Source organism: Bactrocera oleae, chromosome 5 (genome assembly GCF_042242935.1).
Source record: "Bactrocera oleae isolate idBacOlea1 chromosome 5, idBacOlea1, whole genome shotgun sequence".
Classification (NCBI taxonomy): domain Eukaryota; kingdom Metazoa; phylum Arthropoda; class Insecta; order Diptera; family Tephritidae; genus Bactrocera; species Bactrocera oleae.
This window is the reverse complement of record NC_091539.1, coordinates 41,718,838-41,743,003: the sequence shown is the minus strand read 5'-3', so window position 1 is coordinate 41,743,003 and position 24,166 is coordinate 41,718,838. Positions and strand designations below refer to the sequence as shown.

The window sequence follows — 24,166 nt, the reverse complement described above, 5'->3', positions numbered from 1 at the left end:
ATTTTCACTGCTCGCTCAGAAATTGCAAATCCACAAGAAAGCGTGGATGTTGGCATTAATCCTTTGAAGAACCAAGATTCTTTCATTGATTGACTGAAGGACTTTAAACCATATGATGGATATCAAACCGCACTCAAATTTGCTCAAATATTTCAAAATTCCATCAACGTCCCTAAGAGTTTCTGCTATAAGGTTGAGTTTTTAACTCCTTTCCTATCACCGATCAAAAGCATTCTTGTTTTTAACTCTTCACATAATTTCTTGAAAATACTGGCCCCTTCAAGATCTCCAGGCCTAGGGAGAAACATCCCCGACCTACTCCTTGCCCCCCCCCCTCTACGGGCCTGAATATACCATATATTATATGATTATTTGAACAAATTAAAATCTTACAAGTTATTTCTTCTTCCAACATCAATTCAAAGCACAAGAAATACTGCAAATTATAATTCATTTCGATATTCTAGTCCAACATTGTTAAATTGTGAGTGTTAAAGTCTGGGAAAAATTTAATTGTTTTGAGGAATTTAGAATTGATTTCTTCCGAGAACGTATACCCGAGAATATCTCAAACCTTTCCGTTTTCGTTTATAATTGTTTTCATATAAGTTTTCCAAATGCTCAAAATCATTTGTAATCTAGATCCCCCGTAAAGGTCCGATATTTCTGACTGGGTTTCTTCGCACTCAGCGCATCAATTTGCTTAAGTAATGGCATAAATACAAGTAACTTGTTATACACTTACCCACATTAGTTTTTCCAAAAAGTTTGAACTTTCAAAACGTTTCTCTGCAAATAATTTGAAAAAGCTCGCAAATGATGAACCAAAAGTCTGATTGAAAGGAAGAGTCGAATAAAAAAAGGGGTTCAAATATGTTGTTTACATTGCGCAAATAACTGTAAGAGGAGGAAATATTTGCTAGTACCTACTTGTTAGGCGAACAAACAGCTGGACAAGCTAAATAAGTGAGTTAAGGCCCTACAAAGAAGAGAGGGTAAATGAATGTTCGCACACAAGAGTGGAAGCGGAGGCACTGAAAGTAAACGTCAAGCGGCTGTAGAAGAAATTTCGGAAGATATGCAAAAGCCGAAGGATGAAGCTTATGGCTTGTATGATGGACGAGCGAACTCACAACGCACAACTCAACTCTGGGACTAAGCTACTCGAAAGCAGCGCATTGAGCCGCATCGATTGACAAGTCAACAGCGATAACTGGCAAGAAGATTTGTAAAAAAACGTTCTGTATGTATGTACGACTATGCAGATTGAATTGTAGGCTGAAAATGATGACGGTTCGAGGGACAACTGCCAGCGCGTCTTAAAGAGCAAATATGTAAACAAAAACCGTAAAACGGGTAGAAAGCCCGACTGTGAGTAGGAGAATGTGAAATGTCAATGTGTGAGAGAGTTTGACGGGTTTTCCTTTCAGCCTGTTTAACAGAGTAGAAATTTTGGATAATATGGGATAAAGTTCACGTCTTCAAAGGTCTGCAGGATGTGGTAAGGAAGAGTTTTGTAAACCCATGTAAAGCGTGTGGCCCCCGTTTTGGTGAGAAAAAAATGTAAAAATAATAATGTCAAATGTATAGAAGAAAAGCGAGTGGAAAAATAAACATGAGAAAGATAAACAAGCAGCTCTAAACATAAATAAAGGCCATTCGTATTAGCGTTCGTGCATGTCCTGTCATACAGATGAGTATAGTGAATGGAAAAAAGACGGTTGTGGTAAGTATGAGAGTTTTCACAATGAGCGTATTACATACATTCATACATACTTCTATATGGCTAACAATTTCTATTATTTAATATATTATGGGTCACAAAGCTCGTTTCGTGCGTGCCTCTGACGTTTGTCTGCGTTCTTATGCAGGCAGCATAAGTGGTTTACAGCCTCACTCACATGCCTAAAAATGTGTGTCTAATGATGTACTTGAGGTGGTGCTTTTCGGCACTATCTTGAGTAAATTTGGCATACTTTTGCAGCAAAGTAAATGTAATTAGAGAAAATAGAAACGTAGGAAATAACATAACGTTTATGAGAAAGGGCTTAAAAATTTTAGGGAAAATAGTTAGAACTCTGTGACAGTGAAGAATTATACAATTGTGGTAATTGCTGAACCGGTACTTATCAATACAAAAAGTATGAGAAAAAAACAAATACAACAAGAAAAAATGTTAACTTTGGTTGCACCGAAGCTATAATGCCTTTCAGAGATACAAAGGTTCCTTGCAATAACTTGATTCAGATCTAATTTCGTGAATCGGCAATAAAAAATAAAGTTTTGTTTGTTTTCCATGCAGGCACTTTACTCCGATCGTTCAGTTTATATTATATGATAGCTATATGACATAGCGTCCGATCTAAACAATTTTATCGGAGATTATATTTTTGCTTCAGAAAATAACTCATGCCAAATTTCGTCAAGATACCTCGTCAAATGAAAGAGTTTTCCATACAAGCACTTGATTCCGCTCGTTCAGTTTGTATGGCTGCTATATGCTATAGTCATCCGATCAAAATAATTTCTTCGGGAATTACATTGTTACCTTAGAAAATAAGTCATTCCCAATTTCGTGAAGATATTAAGTCAAATAAAAGAGTTTCCCATTCAAAGACTTGCTTCTGATTGTTCAGTTTGCATGTTCCGACAAATAAGCAACTTCTTAGTGAGAAAAGGGCAGGTACAAAATTTCAGATCGATAGCTTAAAAACTGAGGGACTAGTTTGCATATATACAGACCGACGGACGGACGGACAGACGGACATGGCTAAATCAACTCAGCTCATCATGCTGATCATTTATATATATATACTTGTATTTTATAGGGTCTCCTCCAATCCAGTGAAAGCTTCTCAAACGCAGAAATGAAAATCTGCTAGTTAGTTAAAAAAAAAATTTCAACCGATATCTCAAAAACTGAGGGACTGATTTTCGTATATACGGGCTCACAGACGGTCATAGTTAAATCAAATAATCATTCAGGTAGTATATACTTATAAAGTCTCCCAACAGCCATTGCTACTGAGGTACCTGGCGGTAAGTATAAATTGCTAGAGGGGAGACCGCCGAAGTCTACACTCAGTATGGAGACCAACAAAGGGACGTGATATCAGCCCAAACTTCGTTGGGAGAAGAGACTGCAACAACCGGCGGGTACAGTGATTTGCCAAGCCATGTCGCTAGTGGCTACACCTCTACTGCAACGGGAGAGGTTGCGTTGGTTGCAGTACTACTACCAAACCAGGTCTATAGCGCATGGGCGCACAGTTCATGAAGACTCGTACCAAGAAAGCCCTGTGGGCTTTAACGAAGAAAAAGAAGAAAGGCCTTTGCGCTCCCATGAGCAGGTAACCGAGGCTTCCAACTTTGGCAACAAAAGAGCGCCCCGGAAGAAGAGTAGACAATATCCAAAGCAACGGCGGCCGCCAGTGTGATTGCGAAACGACATTTGATCATGGCCCTCATCGACTGCAGTAACCCGCTGGGACAGATGTCGCAGGACCGAAGGAAAAAAGTGGAGATGAAGCTTTGGAAGCCCTCATCTCGGAAATGAACTCATAGCCAAACTCACCCATGGTGTCATTTGATGGAGCAGGATGGTTTAGCAGAGTCAAAAATCGTTTAAACTTGGAAGTATTATTGCACTATAAAGAGTTGAAAAATATATTTTATTCTATTCAACAACTAAACAACAATTTTTATGAGAGTCGAATTTGCCGTTAATAATAAGTTTATACAATTTTATATATTTTAATTAGTTTTACATTATTTATTTAAAAATTAAAATTCTTTATATTAAAATTTTATTAAATTTTTAATGAAATATTTTTATTAAATTTAATTTTGCTATATTTATATTTATTTGATCTAAATATGTTTTAAAATGGTTTTACATTCCTTCCTCTTTGTTGTTGTTCTCCATTTGTACTACTTTTTTAAGCCTATTGTACAACCCCTCCACATCCCTCATCACACGTATATATTTATTTTGCTTAATACAGAGAATATACATGAAATATCCTTTAGAGAGCAAACAATAAAATACAAACATATATAAACAAATAAGTCCGTATTTCTAATGCACACAAGCAATGGTGAATGAAGACCCGTAGAGCTATATCCACGTTACAATCTGACATTTAGTCAAACACAAAGCCGACAAGTTGAACACCATCGATCGCACGAAGAAGTGTGCAACCGGAATGTAAGAAAAATTTACGTAAATATGCATGTTGGTGTGTTTTTGTGGAAAAATATACAGCTAAGGGTGGAAAGAAAAAAACTAACAGTAATACGTTAAAATCTACTAAGTCAAAGTTTAACCTCATTAAAATGCAGTAAATGCTGGATTACATTTGTTTGCCTAGGCAAATGTGTGCCAGGACACACGTAAGACTTGACTATATGCATATAAATATATATGTGTTTATGTATGTTTGTATGTACATACATATGTATATATTTACAGAGCATGCGTATGTGCCATGCGAAAAGCTTAAATATTGTCAGCTTATGCAATGGTTTTTATTGTAGCTCAGCATTTGTTGACTGATTGTTCGAATTGTTTTTAGCATTTGACAACAGACAACACACACATTCCCATAGGCACACACGTAACTGTAGATTTGCATGACGGCGTATTGGTAAAATACCCTGCAGGAAATTCGTAACTTATGAGAAACGATATGATATTATCTTAAGCCGCTTTGTCCTGCCGCTGAGTAGAGTGGACTGTTTACAATCATCTAAATAAGAGTTCCAACATGCGACTTGACCAGTTTGTAGCTAGACATTATAGTAATAGAGGTACAAAAGAATATGAAAGCACGTCTTAAACCTCCATAAAAACTAATTATAACTAAGTTAAAGTTGAGACCTCTATTGAAAAGCAATGCCTTTTTGAATGAAATTTTATTTACAAATTCGTGTGTATGTTCTGCCTTCGGTCTTATTGATCCCGGGGTTATTACCATGTCAGATCTCGAGATATAACCCAAAATTTTAGTTACGATAAGTGTCTTCAAATATATACCATATATATGGATTTATTGAAATCGAAGATTTGGAAAATCATACGATATAAATATAAAGCAACGGGGCTAAAGATTATAAAATATAACTCATAATTCGTGATTAACGAATCTAAACGTTAAGCCTATGGCAGCAACCGGACCAAAGGTCATGAAATATAACCCCTCCATTGTGATTTACGAGTTCAAATGAAGAGAAAGACTATGGCAGCAGATGGACTAAATATCATGCGATATAACTCCTCCCCGAGTCTATACGAGGGCTCTATAGCGGTTAACACGGCCTGGGTAAGTTTATTATAGGAGTTTGAATATACAAGAGTATCGATGTAGTTCTTTTAATTAAGGATACTAATACTAGTAGCTAAATATTGAAGTATGACCTAATTTGAATATTTTCCAAGGATGGATAAGTTAAATGTTGCGGGCGATTACGACCAGACTCTTGCGTCTTCTGAGCAACACTGATTCCAATAATCCATTCAGTTCCAGCCCCATCCTCAGTATTAGAGAGTGCGACGATATTAATTATACTTTTCTTTCAATTTAAGGACATTTCACATTGATATTACGTTTTACGGAAACTGTGATAGAGAAAAGAAAAGACATTATATATTCTTGTATTAATTTTCCTACAGGGTGCATACACATACCATCTAGTGAGTGTTTGACAACTGCATACATATCTTTATGCTAAGTAAAACTTTTCGCAAGTATGACAGGGTTAACAACAAAAGCCCATGTAGTTCAACGTTGTCTTCATTTATCTCATCTTTGCTCTTCATTCTTTGCTGTTGTTGATTTTTGCACTCAAGCCAAGAACTAGGAAATGCGGTCGCGTTCATTCCGTCATTATTGCACGCAAATGTCAAGTACCTTTCCACAAAAAACCCCCCGAACACGCTAAGTCACCTTCTGGGTCGTCGTTAGGATGCTCCTGGCAGTAATTGCGAAATATTTTGCCGGCATATTCTAGCTGTGTTGTTGTTGTTCATCTATATGTGCGTTCTATTTTAAGTAATACACCTGCGAGTCAACGTGTCACTGCCACAACGTTAAATGTCACCTGATGACTTGTACAAAAATTGAAAGGGTTTTGTTGAAAGAAGAGATTTGAAAGGCTTCGCGCATCTTAAACAATTTTTCCACTTGAAGATTAGGCAAAGATTCTTTAAAAAGAAAATAAAAAGAAGGCAACTTATTCAAGCGACAGCCTTGTGCTGCTAAAAAGGAAGCGTTTTCGACTAAAAGGTTGACAGGGTTCTTTGTTTTTGTTTTTTAGCTTACAGCCAAGAAAATGCGTAATGATTATAAGCGCATAAAAGGATTACGTGGGCGAGGTGGTAAAATTATTTATTTACTTTGACCTTTCAAGCATTAGAGGCTGTCCAACCTTTGCTGTTTTTCTAAGCTTAATGGCAGCTTTAAGCATTCGTCATTAAGCGCGAATTTCTTTCAGTTCAGTTGTTTTTAAACTGATGATTTTATAGTTAAGAAGAGGAATAAATAAATAATAATATTTTGAAAAGTTGATCCAGTGTGAAGGCAAAAACTCAAACCCCACATAGAACTGTTATTCCGGATTTGTAAACATCCGGCTAACTTAACTCCACATATATGTATGTTTATATCTATATACTTTTTACAAGTATTGTATAAAATCGCTTGAAAACAAGTTCTCAAGTATAATAATTGTAATTTGAGCAATGCCAAAAATTAATGCAATCAGTCATTCCATTTCTCTGCCGCTGCAAGAGTATAAAATTTTCGGTTACACCGGAACTTACCCCTTCTTTACTTGTTTTTTTATCCAAATCTATGCACTTGAATCAACTGCGGAAAGTTCTACCTTACTTTTTTTTGGAAATGCCTTTAATTTTATTAATGGATGCTGAAGAAGATTTGGATCAAACTTAGCAGAAGGTACTTCTTAATTGTAAAAACTAACCCGATGTTTGGTAATATAGTAAAGCAGTATGCTCTTCAAAAGTAATTATAATTACATAATTAAAAAATACTTATTAATATTTAAAAGTCCCATAACTTACTTATTACTTTATTGTTCCTAAAAGTTTGGTTACTTGTAAAACTCATCATGCTCATCATGCTAAAAGCAAAGTTTGCTCTGTGACAATATTGAGTGACAGATACAACTATGAAGTCTTCCATTACTGTTCCAAATATTTTAGATGGTGTAGCATTGTGTTGAGCACGAATGTTTGCCTTGAGCTCGACAATGATCCAAGGCATGTTGGCGTAAACTTTGCTTTTCAAATAACATAAAAACAAGTATTTATGTGAAAATCTGGAGATATGAAAGATTCGTCACTCGTCGTTACCACTCTTGACTATTAAACGGCCAGAGTATTTTTGTGACATAAACTGTTAATTTCAAGCACTTACTTTCTGGCCAACACAACGGACTAGAATATTTTATATAATTTTCTATTAGTGATATTTTATGAATTCAGTGAACTACTGGTTTGATTTCTAATGGGGATACTTGATTTTGGGTAGCAATGATGCGTGAAAACTGGCGAATAAAATTACCGAATTGTGGCTTTGGCTTTTGTTCCGTTGAAGCGCATACTTTTTCTGATCTCTTTTGACATTGTGTGAACAAAAAAAAAAAACGAGTTTTATAATAACAAATTGCCACCAACAATCCTTTCAAGCACAAAGTATAAAAAATATGTATTCAACTGATCCATTATAATAATATTCCGAAGCTCGGCTAAAAGTTCATCGGCTGTGATTTTTCGAGTTTATTATAGGGAATACACCATAGATAACTATTTTCCGGTCTATCCCTTCCAGGGATTGAAAACATTTTACCTTTAAATTTAAAATATCCTCTGAACATTAGAAACTTCATAAATTCTCTCTTATTCTTTCTCTCTACTATCAGTTCCAGAACTACGCTCTCATTACTTTTCTTTACTATAAGTGCTTAAACTTACTTGTGGTCTCCGTTCAAGAGATTGAAGAAGTCTTTGCTCCATATGTTGACAATGCTTTTAACATGAAATAGTACAGTAACTCTCTCCTCTCTTCTCTACCAGAAATCGTTTTGAGCCTTTGTTATATTTTTTTCTCTTAAATCAGTATATAAGCGAAGTAGTCTATCAGTATTTAGGATATCATCAGTAAGCTGCTCATTAGTCAGTATCGCCGATATCCGATCACTATGGGAGAAACTGCCATACAAACTGACCTATCCAAATAACGACCTTGTATCGAACAGTTTTTATTCGCAAAGGCAGCTTCATAAGAATTAGGATAGATTACTTTCTAAGACAATGTTACAATCTCCGAGAAAAATGTTCAGCTCGGAGTTTTATAACATATAGCGGCCCTGAAAACTGACCGATCAAAATCAACTTCTTGTATGGACATTTCTTTATTTGAAAAGGGGATTATAGCTTCGGTGCAATCGAAGTTGACGTTTTGTCTTCTTTATTTTTTAAATACATTAGTTATGGTTTCTATCCAAAAAATTTATAACCACACAGCGAACGGGTGATATCGCGGTATCTGAGAGGGATTATCCTTCTACAGGCTACATGAAAGCTCTGTGGTTACATTTTACATACAAAGCTCATCTCTAAAACACATCAATTGCTCGGAGGTGAAGAATGAAGAGAAAGCCCTATAAAACACCTATTCTGAATACTTTTTAATTAGGATTACACTGTTTGCTATACATGTAGCGGGCTGAAATATGTATGAACGGAAAAAGGTGGGAGCTAATTATTGTTCCGCCCAAAACTTTCACCCATTCCTCCAAAGTTCTGTGCTCGCCGTGCTCTCGTAATCACTAGTACATACACACATCTGAGATAAGCTACACATGCATTTGAATTATGAATTACCAGGAGCGTAGACCAGTGAATGAGCTACAACGAAATGAGACTAGATTAAGCGTCATGTAAGGAGCGCCAGCTTTACAAGAGCTTTAGCCAATTTAAGGCTTTTTGTTTTAGCTCATCAAACCAACTTATTTTTTTCTTGCACACTTTACGCTCATTGCATTTTTTGCTCTTTTTTTTTTTTGTTTTTGCTCCACACTTACTTCTTCTGCTTTTTTATTCAAATTAAAAAGCGAATTTGTGATTGCAACAACGAGGACACAGGTATCATGCCACCGAGGTGTTTGCGTCCTGCAGATTGTAGAGAGTCCTAGTAAATCCTGTAAAAATGCCAACAGGCGAAAATGATAATCAGGATGTTAATGAAGTACGCGGCAGCGGCTGGCGACCGGCTTGGTAATGAAGTAGTTGTATCTGGTGGTCGCCAGGTCGACGGCGAAGGCGCCTACGTGCATAGCGACAAACGTCGTGGCTTAGAGATGACCAGGCATAAAATATGGAGACACACGGCTGGATGTGGCGAGGGACGCACACAAGTGAAACTAAAAATGAATGTACGGTGAATTGAGCTCAAGTGCTGTTTTCCGCTGGGGTTTGAAGCGCACCAGCCACCCACGTCTCATCGACTACGTGGACTCTGGCTCTGCGGCCGCGTTGCCCGAGCGTTAATGCGTTGCATTATGTCGTGCCGCAGGGCACCTGAGGTAATAACCGCGCTGTAGCGCTGATGAGGCGTTGGTGTGGCGTGGTGGTCACATGTATGTGCGGTGGATCGGGTATATTGGTGGTGTGGCTACGTCCGCTGGCTAATCTTGGTGCCAATGTTGGTAGTTGACACAAGTTGTTGGCACTTCGTCTTTTCACTGTGCTATTCTATTTAAATTAGTTGTTGTTGTTGTCGATTTTTTTAGTTGTTGAAGCTTGTCCTCATTACTTCACGCTACTGTTGTGCAAAGTTACTTTTGAGCTTAATTCGCTTTGTTCTGCTTTGTTGTATTCTGGTCATTTTAATGTAGTTTGCTGCGAGTTACTTTGTAGATTGCAGATTGTCAGTGGGTTTAAATTAAATAATTCTTAATGAGATGAGTGTGAACTGAAAGGAGAAAAGTAGAAACATAAATTTGATTTGAAGCTTATTTTTATGCATTTAGTTTACACCTCCTTCATATATTGTGGACTTGTCTACTTAGTGTCTTTGATATCAAAAATGCTCGTCACGTGACCGAAATACGTGATTCGTTGGAGTTTTGTACTAGTAGTTCTCAATAATAACACCTGGGAAAGTTTAAAGTACATAATTGGCATTTTAATGAGTTTTAGTTTGACTTAAGGATATTTCTAAAATACGCCAGATGATTAATAAATAATTAACAGAACTATTGTATTGTATATATTTATAATCGCATATCCCGGTTCATAGAAAGGTTTCTTGAAAAATTAAGTTAGATACAATAAAAATAGTAAATATTAAAATATATTTTTTCTTTAATGTAGAATGATTAAAAAAAAATATTTACACATTTTTAAAAAATATTAGATAACAGAGCGTAATTGAAATTACGAAAACAAAATATAATATACATATATAGGATCAGAATAATGAGCTGAGTTAATTTAGCAATTTCCGTATGTATACTAACTGATCGATTAAAACCAAATTATTATATGGAAACTTCTTAATTTGTGATAGCTATTCTAGCTTCAACGTACACCAGCATTTCTGCTTTGAAATGCTTCTATTAAAATCAACAAATCAGAGGAGAAGCTCAGCAGGGCATACAATGAATGTCGGTATAAGTCCCAATTTATATTTCTTTTAATTTTTCCTCACACCACCATCTCCAGCACCCTTTCCATTGCAGCCACACAAATAAATTTTCTATGCCGAAATTTTGAAAAACTGCCAAAGTGTTAAGGTCAGGCAATTTTATGAGATCTTAATTTCTATTTGGCCAACTTTGCTGCCCATTCATATGCGAAAAGATTAATTGCCTAACCGAAAACATGTCAGAGTCAACAAAAAGTCAAAGAAAAAAGTTGCCAGCAGCAAGTTTGCACAGCCTATCTGCAAACAGCAGACGGCAGCATGCTTTTGTTTTCAAAACAAGCGCTGAACAAGCACACTCATACACATACACACAGATAAACAAACATACATACAAGCGCTTATTTGCACAAAAATCCTTCTACGACATGTTGTGAGTGAAATTTTGAAAATTCGTGTCCTTGCAAACGACTAGAATGTAGAATGCTAACGTCTTCCGCACACCCACACACACACACACCTGCAACGGCTCACCTACCGGCTAAGAAAACACTAGCGACTACACTCAGAGGGGGGTGACGCCCTAAATACCAGATTTTGTGGAGCAGCTATTTTTGCAAACCAAAAGGAAGACAGTAAAACGAAGCTGTGAGTGAGACAAAGCTGGACGGAGAGGAGATGCAAAGCGATATTGTAACGACAGAAGAGGCTAGGAAAATTTGTCAAGTGAAGGCCAAATGGCATTGGCGAAGTCGCTGATGAGTATGATGACTGCGAGTGCGGCTATGAATAGCCGGAGCACGCCGACTGCTTGGTTAGTTTGAACGGCACACACACACACGCTCGCACTTGAGCAAAAACAAAGGCACATGTGCGCGCACACACACGCACGCACAAAGCTTTGGAAGTCGCTTCAACATTCTTGACGTTGAATGAATGATGAATGGAAAGTTTTGTGCTGCACTTCGCATCGCTGAGTTTGACTTAAAAGCTGCTGCTGCTGCCGCTGCCATTGCTTTACCGTTAGCTGTGGCAGTTGCAAATGCGAGAACGCTTGGCTGGCTGCCTGACAGCTATGAGTATTGGCCGCCGCATAAATGTTGACTTTGCCTTGGCTTTGGCTTTAGCAGTCGGCGGGGCGTATGAGTGCGCGCTCGTTAATGATGAACTTTAGAGTTGACAACGTTTGATTTGACTGACGCGCTGGCATTTTGCTGCAATGACTTGTTATTAGCGCGCCAATTTCGCATTTTTATTTTTTCTATTTTGGGTTTTTGAAAGTTTAATCAAAATTTCAGGCAAAACTTTCGTGCAGCTGGAGCTAAACGCTTTGGAGAAGAGTGTAAGGACTATTTGTCGGTATTTGCTATATTTTTGACAGAGTTGTCGTGCGAAATTGCAAACGAAGAGCTTTGTGTAAATAGGAGAAGTAAAATTTTTGCTTATTTTTCACTTCGACAAAACAAATATGCTAAGTGAAATAGTTTTATTAGCCAACACAGTGGGGGAGATTAACTGCGCCGGGGAAATAAATAAGTCACCCATTTTTGGTAGCATCTTGTGATTAATAAATTAATATGACATTATTTAATGATCTAAAAATTACACTGACTTCTTATGAAAGGACTTGATGCTGCCAGGTTTCGTAAAAATCTAAATAATTTAATTTGCTTCGTTTTTTCGAAAAAAATTCTTAAGCTTCAAAATATGTTTAACCATGTTGGAGTGGAACCACAAAAAAAGTATATAGTACTAGGTTTCGGAACAAAATGTTACGAGTAGTAAGTGATGACGACGCTTTTTGTAATCAGTCACGAAATGTTATTATTTTTATAATTAAGCTATGTTATGTGATGCTATGCTATTTTGTGTTATACTATACTATGCTATGTTAATATGTTATGTTGTGGTGTGCTAGGTTGGGTTATGTTATGTTGTGTTATGTTATACTATGTTATGATATGCTATGTTATGTTCTGTTATGCTAAAATAATAATATATGGTATGGTAAAATAATCTGAGCGCACCTGACCACTTATTAAATGGACCCATTATTTTTGACAGTCAAATATGTCCGAATATGTTACATGTTACCGTCAAAGGAGAATGTGGAAAGTATAAACAAACTGCTCAGATACACTCAGTGCATTTTGTTTTTGTAACCTAAACCGAGATCGCAAAATCTTACCTCGATACTAAAATGCGAGTTAATTAAGACCCGTAGTTCTTTAACGGTTTGAAATGGAAAAACGAGTTTTCTATACTGACATATATATATTATATTATTTTACCCAAAAACTACCTAAAACCTTTTTTTATTGCTGTACTACTTTGTTTAAGTTACCGCGTTCCATTCGACATTTATTTATACCCTAAACAGGGTATATGAAGTTTGCCATGATGTTTGTAATATCCAAAAGGAAATGTCAGTGACCCTGTAAGGTATATAGATATAAAATATCATCAGCGTGACGAGCTGAGTCGATTTACTCATGTCCGTCTGTCTGTCTGTATATGGGCGACGTAGTCCCTCAGTTTTGAGATATCAATCTGGAATTTTGCCCACGTTCTTCCCTCCTAAAGAAGCTACTCATTTCTCGGAATGGCCGATAATGAACCGCTATAGCATATAACTGCCATGCAAACGGAACTGTCGGAATCAAGTATGGAAAACTTTGACATTTGAGGAGATATTTTCACGAAATTTTGAAAGGGTTATTGAACAAGACAACGATGCGATCTCGGAAGAAATTGTTCAGATCAGGTCACGGTTACATATAGCTGCCATACAAACTGACCGAAAGGAATCTTTTGTATATGTGAAGGATATTATAGCTTCGGTGCAAACAAAGTTAATCTTTTTTCTTGTGCATTTTACCTAACCTCAAAGTTGTTTTTGGTATTGAATAGTAGTTTTAATATTCATAAAATTTAAGTGAAAAACCGTTTGGATAGAAAAGAAAAATGCTTTCTTCGGAGTTACACCTTCAACCTTGTTCTCCAGGTGTGTTTAAAGTAGAGAACATTGATTATATCCCTATTATGGAATGAATTATATATGTTTATTTCTTTAAATTCTTTAAACACCACCTCATCTTTATGTCGATTTTACGATAGAGTCTACCCAACTCAAATCTGCCTTCTTCCTTTTATCTTTAAAAACTCCCAAAAGCCGCGCTTTTGTGGCATGCAACAGCAAGCTAAGGCGTATATGAAATTACTTGCACCTGAAAGTTCGCAGAAAACAAAAGGTAGGATTTCAAAAAAAATACAAAAAAATAGAGAAAGAAAATATTTTAGAATCTCTCGTTGAAAATTGAAAAAGTTCATGTTTATCTGCGCCTTTCTACGCTGCCGGCTGCGCACCAATTGTTCTCGATGCACTTAAGCATTTAAGCAAAAACTAGCGTGTCTGTTTGTAAGTAGGAAGATGTGCGCTATTGTTTTGATTCCAGGCAATTTGGGTGGTCGGGCTGCTACTTACTGCAAAACTCTCAAATTTCTACTAGCTGAAAAAGAAAAAACTTTGAAAATACCGCAAAAATTCGAAATGAATTAAGTTTGCCACAAAAAGTATAGCGAATATTGTAGGAGAAATGCATTAACTAGCAACTTTTTGAATGCAAGCCTTTGATTTTTTTTTGCTAACGTAATTTACTTTTTTTTAAAAGCGGCAAAATTTAAGGAAAAAGTTTGTGTTTTACTTTAGCTTAGTGAGAGAGAGTTGCTTATGTGACTATATTGTGTTATTCAAGAGCGACATACTGACGCATTAATCCTATGTTATAGATCTCCTAACCCGGTTACGCTAACTCAATATTTCATTAGAGGCCATCAATTAATAGTAGATTAGCAATCGTTTGGTTTTCCAGTTCATTAATTAGGCAGACCGTTGCCCTTTTTATCTCAATATAAGTTCTAAAATTCTTCAGCTATAACCATCTGAAAGAGCACACCGGGAGAAAAATGTGGGCGAAGAAATGCGAATAGATCCATTTGACTATCCGTGTTTCGGTCCGGAAGATTCCTATAGTCAGATTGTAAAATTTAAGGCTGAAACCCCCTACAGAAAACCTTGCTTCAGATGACGCAATAGATTGTTTTACGAATAGTTTCGTTCATTCTTTAGAATTTTGAGATCCCCAGTTACATTTTCGTGACTATAGTCCCATCTTTCCTGGCTTTCATCCTGGTGTGGGCGCCGATAAGCGATATGTTTAAAAATTTCTTTCGAAAAAATGCATTGATGAAAACAGCATAAGACTTAGGCTTGAAACAGTCACCGACGCAAAACCGTAGACCGAATCAGCTGATACGGCCTATCTTATGTGAGCGCATTGTTAATGAACACTCACTATCGCTTCCACCGTCCGCTTCTACAGGCCGTACGGTAGGATATCCGCAAAAATCGAATTTTCCCGTAGAAACGAGTCAGCTGATTGCTCTCTAGCAACGCCGGGTAGCCAGTCGATTTATTCTAGAAATTAAAAATAAACATTAGTGATCAATCGGTTCGATATTTCGCAATTCGTCGGAGAGCGAACAGAAGCTACTTATAGCTACTTAGTTTATAATCAGTTTTTACAATGAAAATGTTTTATGATAATTGCTATGTTTAATTGTTGTTGAAAATTGTTAATCCATATAAAGTAATTATGAAAAATAATCGCAAAAATGTCCATTGTTTTAACTCCATATCTTTCCAAAATTAATTTTTTATAGCAAAAAATTCTTTTTAGAAGGTTTATGGTAGAATTAGATAAATTCTGTTATTGAAACGTCAGATGGCGCCATACTACCTACAAGTATCCAAAGCTAGAAATATAAAAAACAACATTTAAGTTTTAACAAACAATGAATTGCTGTCAGTGCTGGAGCCTTTTGTAGCATCTAAAACAATCTAAACTTGACTACCCTGCGGTTATCCATTTCGCAAGAATATTTTAAAAAGGTTAAAAATTGTTAAATTCTCGAGATTTTTTGTAAAGTAAAGTGAACATTTTTCCAATTTTAGTGGATTATTCTACTAATATAAGTCTGTACAAATGTTCACTGATAAAACCGTTAGATTTGCGCGTGTATATTATTTTCCATATACTCAATCATAAACAGCTTAACCAAGCGACGCTGAATGTGTGTGTGTGTGTGTGTGGAAATCATATAAACGCTTATTCAGGGTCATGATGATGGTCGTTTATATAACCAACAGTAAGCAGCAGCGGGAGCAGCAACAACAAAAAAAATCTCACTGGTAAATAGTGGCGTTGTTTGAGCTCTTGAACGGTTTGTTTGTTCCCTTAACAGGGGACTTGACCCATTTGTCTGTGCAAATCGTTACTCATCCGCATAACGATGATGATGATATATGTCATAATTATATCTGGTATACACATATATATAATTGCGAGTATGTTACTCCACTTTTTCCAGCTTGTTTGCGTGTGTGCGCTTGACCTTTGAAGCGTCACCTTGATGGGCGTACGCCTAATGGTTTTTATATGCAGCTATGGTCACTTTCGTAAATATGTTTAGCTTGTTAGGCGGTTATTTGCCAACGCACACAAACACACACACATTAATTCATGTTCTCAATAGGCTTTGTCATGATTAATGACCACTCAAAACGAAATAAGATTACTTTGGCTACCCTACCTTTTCGAAATCGGCTAGCAGAACTCAGATTTTCCTTTGACATCATTTTGGTTTTTTCTTACTCATACCGGTGCATACACACACCCACCAAGTTCGCGTTTGGCCATTCGTTGCCGTCTAACCGTGACTGTGTCGCTGCAGATAAAATATTCACAATGAAAAGTTCTGTGACATATCTGTGTTGACTACATGTCATGGCACATCATATACAATTACATACATACATATATCGTGTTGCGTATGTGTGTGAGTTTTCTGCACGCTTGACATGTGGGTAAGTTGGTCGGCTGTTAGTCACATGTCCTTCAAAGCGTGTGTTTGCATATCTCTTACAAATTGAGCGGACGAGTATGCCATCAGTGGCAAAAAAAAAATCAAGAAAAAAATATATAAGATAAAAATAAAATATGGTGGCACTTGCTGTCATTTTTTGCTCTGAGGGAATTTGCTTTAGTTTATGTTTTTATTTATCTAATCGCTCAGTGTCCCTTGCGATAAAATAAAAGCAGCTTAAAATTAATATTTCTTTGTGGAGAAAGCAAAGATGTCCTACAGACTTAGAAGTCCTATTTTTGTGACATTTCAAGTGCGAGATGTTTTTGTCAATAACATAATTCAAAAAGAGACAGTATCACAAGTCGGTGTACAACTTCCTTAAAATACGAGGTGTGCTCAAAGGAAAATTTTAATTTTGATTTTTCCCGGGCTGTGTACATTCGATTATCGGTATTTTGTTTTTGTTATAATGGGACACATATGTTTATCATAAGCTTGTATTAAGAGCAAATTGCGATTAGAAGTTTGTTTTTGACAACAGAAAATGTTAGTCACGTTTTCGTATGCTCTTCGATTTTCGAGTTTTGAAAGAAATTAATCATATGTATAAAATTTTGCGCTAAAAATTAAATAAAGTGCTCCAAAGCACTTGAAATGTTAACAAGCACAACATTTGTCGGAACGGCCGATATCGGATGACTATAGCATATACCTGCCATACTAAATGAACAATCGGAGTAAAGTGCTTTCGTGGAAAACGTATTGACAAGGTATCTTCACGAAATTAGGCACGAGTTTTTGTTTAAGGCAACAATGTATTCTCCGCAGAAATTGTTCAGATCAGATCACTATATCATATAGCTGCCATACAAATTGAACGATCTGAATCAAGTTCTTGTAAGGAGCCTTTGTATTTGTGAAGAATATTATAGCTTCGGTGCAAAACTTTTTTTCTTGTTTGTAGATAATTATACATATGTGCTGCATATTCGTAGTCCATTATTTTATTCTATCATCAATAATATTCGCAGCGCGGATATGTATATGCGAGTTTTTTAGTTACTTTTTTTGACACCTTGGTTTACATTGTTGGCGTTTTAGTAAGGAACCATAACTTTTATGAAAATACAATATAGTCTATGTTCACCGGAGGTATTGTAGCTTCCCAACGGTGAAAGATGTTTTTAAAATCCGTCAAACACCATACATACTTTCGGAGCCTATTCAATTCAAACTAACAAATATTTCCTTGTTATAATATTAGTGTAGATAACTATGTCGTACTATTATATGTCTTATTATAGTAACATCAATTCTCTCTCCTGTTTATTTCAGCATGTGCAACTTAAAGTGAAACATCTTCTCAAATCTATTAAGAAGTGTAAAAAGTGAACCAAAGTACTAATTGTGTCTTACGCTATAATATTGCGCTAATTGCAATAATAATACTTAAACTACCGAGAAGGTAAGAATCGATTACTAAGTATTATATTGAATTTAATAATATTTATATAAAAATACAAATTTTTAAAAATCAAATATATTTTTTAATATAATTTTTCTATACAAAGTTTTGGTACATATTACACATTAAAAAATCAGCGTGTCAATAATAATAATAAATGAAGGGATCTGCTTTTTCGATGTCTCTCTGCCAAGATAAGGTTGGAAAATCTTTTTTCCTTTTGAGAATATAGACTTATCTGTGCTATAATTGTATGTATTTTAAAAGTTTCAATGAATTTGCATACCTCGAGAACAGCTGACTTACTTTGGCTAATGATTATAGATGAGTTGCTAATTTTTTTTGATAAAAAAAGGTTTAAAAATTTCGATTACCACTAAAAATGAAGGCCTATCAAAAATATTGCAATTAGTGTTATTATTTTTGCAATCGATAGTTTTAATAATATGTATCTCGCGTTCTATAAGTAATCGTGTTGCGCTAGAAGGTATTTTATATATTTCTTATTTTTTGTCAGTATTATTTGAGCACGCGACAAAGATGTACAGCAGCGAAGATAAACATGTCATATTTTACAGTTTTTCTTCGATAAAAGCGAAAACTCTGAAAAGCGTCTCTTCAAGCGTCTGAAAATGTTCCAGTATTTTGAGGTCAAAAATGCACCACGCTTTGGAAGGTCAATTGTGGAAAGTGTCGAAAAAATAAATGACCGACCATCATGTAAGCACTGTTCCGATTATTAGTTTAAATAAGGCTAGATTAATCGCTGCTGAATCGCAATAAAATCGATCCAGGTGGCGGAGAGTCAAAATTATTTTGTAGCTAGACCTAATTCAACTGGCGTACAATTGATTCACAATATATAATATTTTTGGTGAACAAAAAAGATTGCCCAAAAAATGTATCTTTTTAAGACGATATGAAGTTTTCAACCTACTCGATAACCTTTTACTGAATTCAATCATATAATTTTCGTTTGCAATACTGACAACTCGTGCATAAATAAATAAATCAAAGCAGATTATTTAATATTTGGACATGTGACAATTTTTTCCGGAAAATGGTTCATATATACTCCTGAAGACTGATACTTATGCTAATACATCGGTCAATATGTGAAAAAAATGTTATTTCCTAAATTACAGACATTGCTTGATGCTTACCTTAGCTCCCACATACCTAAGATATGATTTCGTTTATCCGATTGACTTTATACCTTATGGTCAATATGTGACCAAATGTAAAAAAATTAAGCTTGACATAATGCGAATTGGCACGGGGATAGACACCTTTCGGTAACCTTTATACTTTGAAGGGTTGGTATGGGTTCTTCTAAGTACAAAAAAAATATTGGTCTCACAAAATTGGCACGTGACCATATCCACGATTGCACCGGTTGCACCAAAGCATTAATACCCATCACAAATACAAAAGACTGCTTAAAAGAACCCGATTTTAATCGGTTTGTTTGTATGGTAGCTATATGCTATAGTGGTCCGATATTTACGCTTCCGACATGTGAGAAGCTCCTTGGTGGCAGAATTTCAGTTCGGTATCTCAAAAAATGATACAAAAATACTACTTCGCGTATATACAGACAGACAGACGGACCCACAGACATGGCTAAGTCGACTCAGCTTGTCACACTGATCCTTTAAATATATATTTTATAGGGTCTCCGACTGGGTGTTACTAACATTGTGACAAACTTAATATACGTTGTTCAGGGTATAAATATTAATCTAGAATAATGTTGCAATGTCAGGTTCTACGGAAAAGTTAGAAATCAACAATTTTGTACCACTTTTTTTGACTGTATAGAATTTTAAAAAAATATTAAAAATTAAAATTTGGGAATATGGCAATAAGGCTAGTTAAAGACATAGACAAGTCTATAGATAAGTATCTGTAAAACTTTCAGGTAAATGAGCGTAGCGTTTTGAAAAAGACAGTTTCTAGAAAAACGCATTTTAAGTTTCGCGAACTGGCCGAACCTGTATGGATGCCGGCTCAGCAAAATTATAATTTCGACAAATTATTAAATTAATTTTGATTTCTTTATTAGACATGTTCTTGTATAGTTGAATTTTGAAAATAAAAAAAAAAAGTTTTTTTTTTTATTTCTAGATCATACTCAATCAATCAATACTCTTTTAACAAGTCATAAATTTTCAGCAAAGTTTCATTAAATCCCGAAGGTTTAAGTAAAGTTTCAAAAGCTAACACCAAAAATAAACTAAATAACCTGATGATTTTTTTTAATTTTGGTTGAAAACTATGAGGAATTATTATGTTTTCTATTATTGGTATATACTAGACGGACACAACAACAAACGAGAAAAACATAATATTCATATTTTGACTATTTGACCATTTGTCTGCGCAACACAAGCTCTGACACTTGAGTTCTTCAAAAAAGCACAATTTGATCCTTCAACTAACGACAGATTTCTCGTTTACAAACTCAAGTGGTCGGCAGCACTTATAAAAGCGAAAACAGAAAATAAATGCAAACAACAACAACAACAATTGTGCAACACAATTTGCTGACGACGCGCAGGTCATGCCGCAGCAAGTAGCTGTCAACTATATCCAGACAAAAAAGCAAGAAAGAAAACACAAAAACAAAAAATCAAAAATAAATATAAGAACGCAACAGAGCGCGGCGAAGAACGAAACAAAGCTAATGAAATTCCACAAGCAACGAAACTGTAATGCAAACAAACTGAAAGCAAATACGTAAAAGAAAACAAAAACAAATATCAATAAAGAAGCAGAAAAACTGTAACAAAATAATAATAACAGTCATCAACAGTGGTTGCAAGCTTCGGACGGACATACAAGCGAACTCCCAGTTGACACACCTCTTAGACGCTACGAGACGACAGTCAGCGGGAAGCCAGTTAGTGAACGGCGAATAGTCTGCAACCATCAAGTGACATACAGAGTCGACTCCCGACAATAGTTGCGAGTAAACGAACTTCATTTAGCAGCACGAGCAGCTTTTTTTGTTATTTTCGTTTATATTTGGTCTCAGAACGGCCACTACTGCGGATACCTATAATTAAAAGACGCGCAAAACAGGTAGCAACGCGTTGGCAGGAAGAAGAGGACACGCAATAGTGCCACACCGACACACATGCATATAAATAACTGTAATGGAAATACATAAAAGTCAAGTAATATGGACCAACAAAGGAAGCCAGGGCGTATGATTGCTGCCTCTCTCTATGTGTGTGCGTGTGTATGTGTGTACGAGCACGGAAATGCGACAACAAGCTGCGTGGACGTGTGAAAATTAACTAGCAAGCAGCAGTGGAAGCCACTGACTTCAGCATTCATACACACACGCGTTGGCTTCAGCGTGTCGCTTGTTGCACGAATGAAACTGAAGTGGCCACTGAACGTTGGCATTAAATACGCCATAGAGGAATGCTTACGCATCTGCAAGTGTGTGTTGTTGTTGTAAGTCGTAGTTTTACGCCGCGACGTGACTATTACGGAAGAGACTTGGCGAATAGCTGGTTGCCTGCGTGTGTCTGTGTGTGCGTGTTATACGCGTAAGCTCAACTGTCCTGCTATTATATTTGCCGCTGACATCACAACGGTACTCCAGCGAATTGTGTGGAAATATTTAATTTAATATTTCGCGGATTTGGATCAGTGCAGATTATATAATGCAATTTATCTAATGGGTGAAAGTGCCGAGTTAAGCAAAATTTTACGCGTGCGCGTGCGAAGAAGCAAACACGTTGAGCGATTCGAAGAAGTTGTGTGCACGCAAAAAAACTTTCAATAAATTGAGTTTATATGTTTATTTATACGAGGCATATTGGGTTAATTAAAAATATGTATATGTCACTATGCTAGTCTACTCACTTGGAAGAATGACATATTTCGAGGTTCCCTACCTTTTTTAAAGAAAAAACCACAGAAAATTAAAATTTAATGGGGAATATTTATTATCATTCGAAAGAATAGTGCCCCACAGGAAAAAGTCTAACGGTGTGATATCACATGATCTTGGTGGCCAATCGACCAGCCCAAAACGTAAAATTATCTGCTCACCGAAGTGTTCTCCCAATAAATCGATTGATTGATGCGATGTGTGAAAAGTGGTGTCGTCTTGTTGAAACCAAATGTCGCAGAGATCACGAGCTTCAATTTCAGGTAACAAATAGTCGATTATTTCACCGGCATCATGTTTGAAGAAATATGGAGCCATATTTCTACCGGCCCACAAATCATACCAAACCTTTGTTTTTTCTGGATGAAATGTCAGACCTTAAATCTCTTCAAATTGCTCTTCGTCTCAAATGCATTGGGAAGGTCAGCCGGCTTCAATCATTGCACAAACAGTATTTTGTATGCTTTCTTCGTATACACTCTCAACTACGGCTGCTATATTTTCTTTACTGCGTGCTGGACGTGGTCTGTTGGATCGAATGTTATCCAATAATGAATGCTGGGTCTTAAGATGGGTGATGGTGTTGCGAATAGTACGTTCCTAGTGAATTTGGTCGATTATGTTGACCATAAGTTGAGCGAAGCGCGTGAAACACAGTCTTGACAGAACCTGAGTTTTTATAATAAAGTTGAACAATTTATAAACGTTGTTTATGCATAAGTCTTTCCATAATAAAATGCCAAACAATACTGAACAAAAATAACATCACAGCTTGACACGACTCACGCGTGATCTGCAAAAAAGGCTTTGAAAAAAGTACCTCTACTTGGATCATACGTTGTATGTACATGCGATATATATGCAAAAAAATATCAGTTTTTTGAAACTCACAAGCGTAGGTAATTAAACTTTAAAGTATTTTGAAATACGCGTACATTCTCTACTCGCTATCTAAGGGGGCTGCACTCTTGTCTAACAAATTACATGTAAAAGCAACAACCAAGTTATCGAGTTGAATTTAAACAAGAGATATTAGGGGCATACCTCACTAAAATGGTGTAACCGCAATCTTGAATGTAGCCAGGTTTTCTTTTAGACATTTTAGTTAGAGACAAATGATCCGATTACCACAACATTTTTTCTGCATGTTCTATATTTAGTCCTTCATACAATGACTTACCACATCTTTAACTTTATCACCACCAAAATTTTCGGTAAATTTCAACTTTTTTTCAAAACGCCATTTTGTCAATTTTTTTTCGAAAGCTGCAGCAGTGGAGGGCCATTGTTTTGTCACCCTCGGTGATCGCGTATAACTCGAGAAATGTTTAGGTTTTTTTTCTTCAAAAATTTTACTGTGTATTCTTAAAGTATGTACAAATATACCGTTAAATTTTTATGATAATTGATATCTGTTTTATAATTTCCAAAAATCTCCTATTTTAAAAATAATATTTTCAGCTTTCTCATGGGGATCCGTTTGAGACAGTTCCGCAAATTTTTTTGCCTCTTTTACATTTTAATAGAGAGCATCATAAGGCATAAGAATATTTTTAGGTATTAAAAAAGATGATACTTTTACAGTTCAACCTATCCATCCATCCACCATATGTGTATTAGGGTTTTACAAATATGTAAATGGAAAAGCGCTGGCATCTAATAGGTTCTAGCATGGTATGTGCACATGTGAACCATTCAAACAAATCGAACTCATTTGCATCATTGGCACATAAAAGCTTCACATGATTTGTGTGGCTGAATAATCAAAGAATCTAATTTGTTTGTCATGTCATTTCGATATTTGTTGACCACTTTTGGCACAGCGACAAATTGCATGCTTCTCAGTTTCAATCATCCTTATGTGGTATTTCCCTTCACTTGGATGGGCCACTGACTCGTATTTATAAATGTATGTATGTATACAAGTATATATGTCTGTGTTGGTCGCGCAAGTTTCATAAGCGAATTATGCAAATTGTGATGAATTCATATTGAAATGATAACGCTTTTGCCATTCATGCCAATAAACTCGAGTGCAGAAAAAACAAAAGAGGAGAGAAATATGAAAACAATTTCTTTTATTTGCATTTGAAGTGGAAAGGAGGAAAGCATAAAGAGCAAAGAAAATGGAAAAAATGTAGGATTTGTGCTGTTTTTTAAGGAAAAAAATCGGTCGATGGCTTTAGGAAAATTACATTT

At 36.0% G+C, this 24,166-nt stretch overlaps 1 long non-coding RNA gene across 1 annotated transcript in view; it reads left to right on the top strand.

Moving 5' to 3' along the window:
* LOC138857566 (uncharacterized) overlaps positions 1-24,166 on the top strand; it is a 141,915-nt gene that overhangs the window by 83,164 nt on the left and 34,585 nt on the right. The window contains exon 4 of the long non-coding RNA XR_011396689.1: positions 17,931-18,060. This is a non-coding gene — a long non-coding RNA (uncharacterized lncRNA). The remainder of the gene's footprint in view (positions 1-17,930; positions 18,061-24,166) is intronic.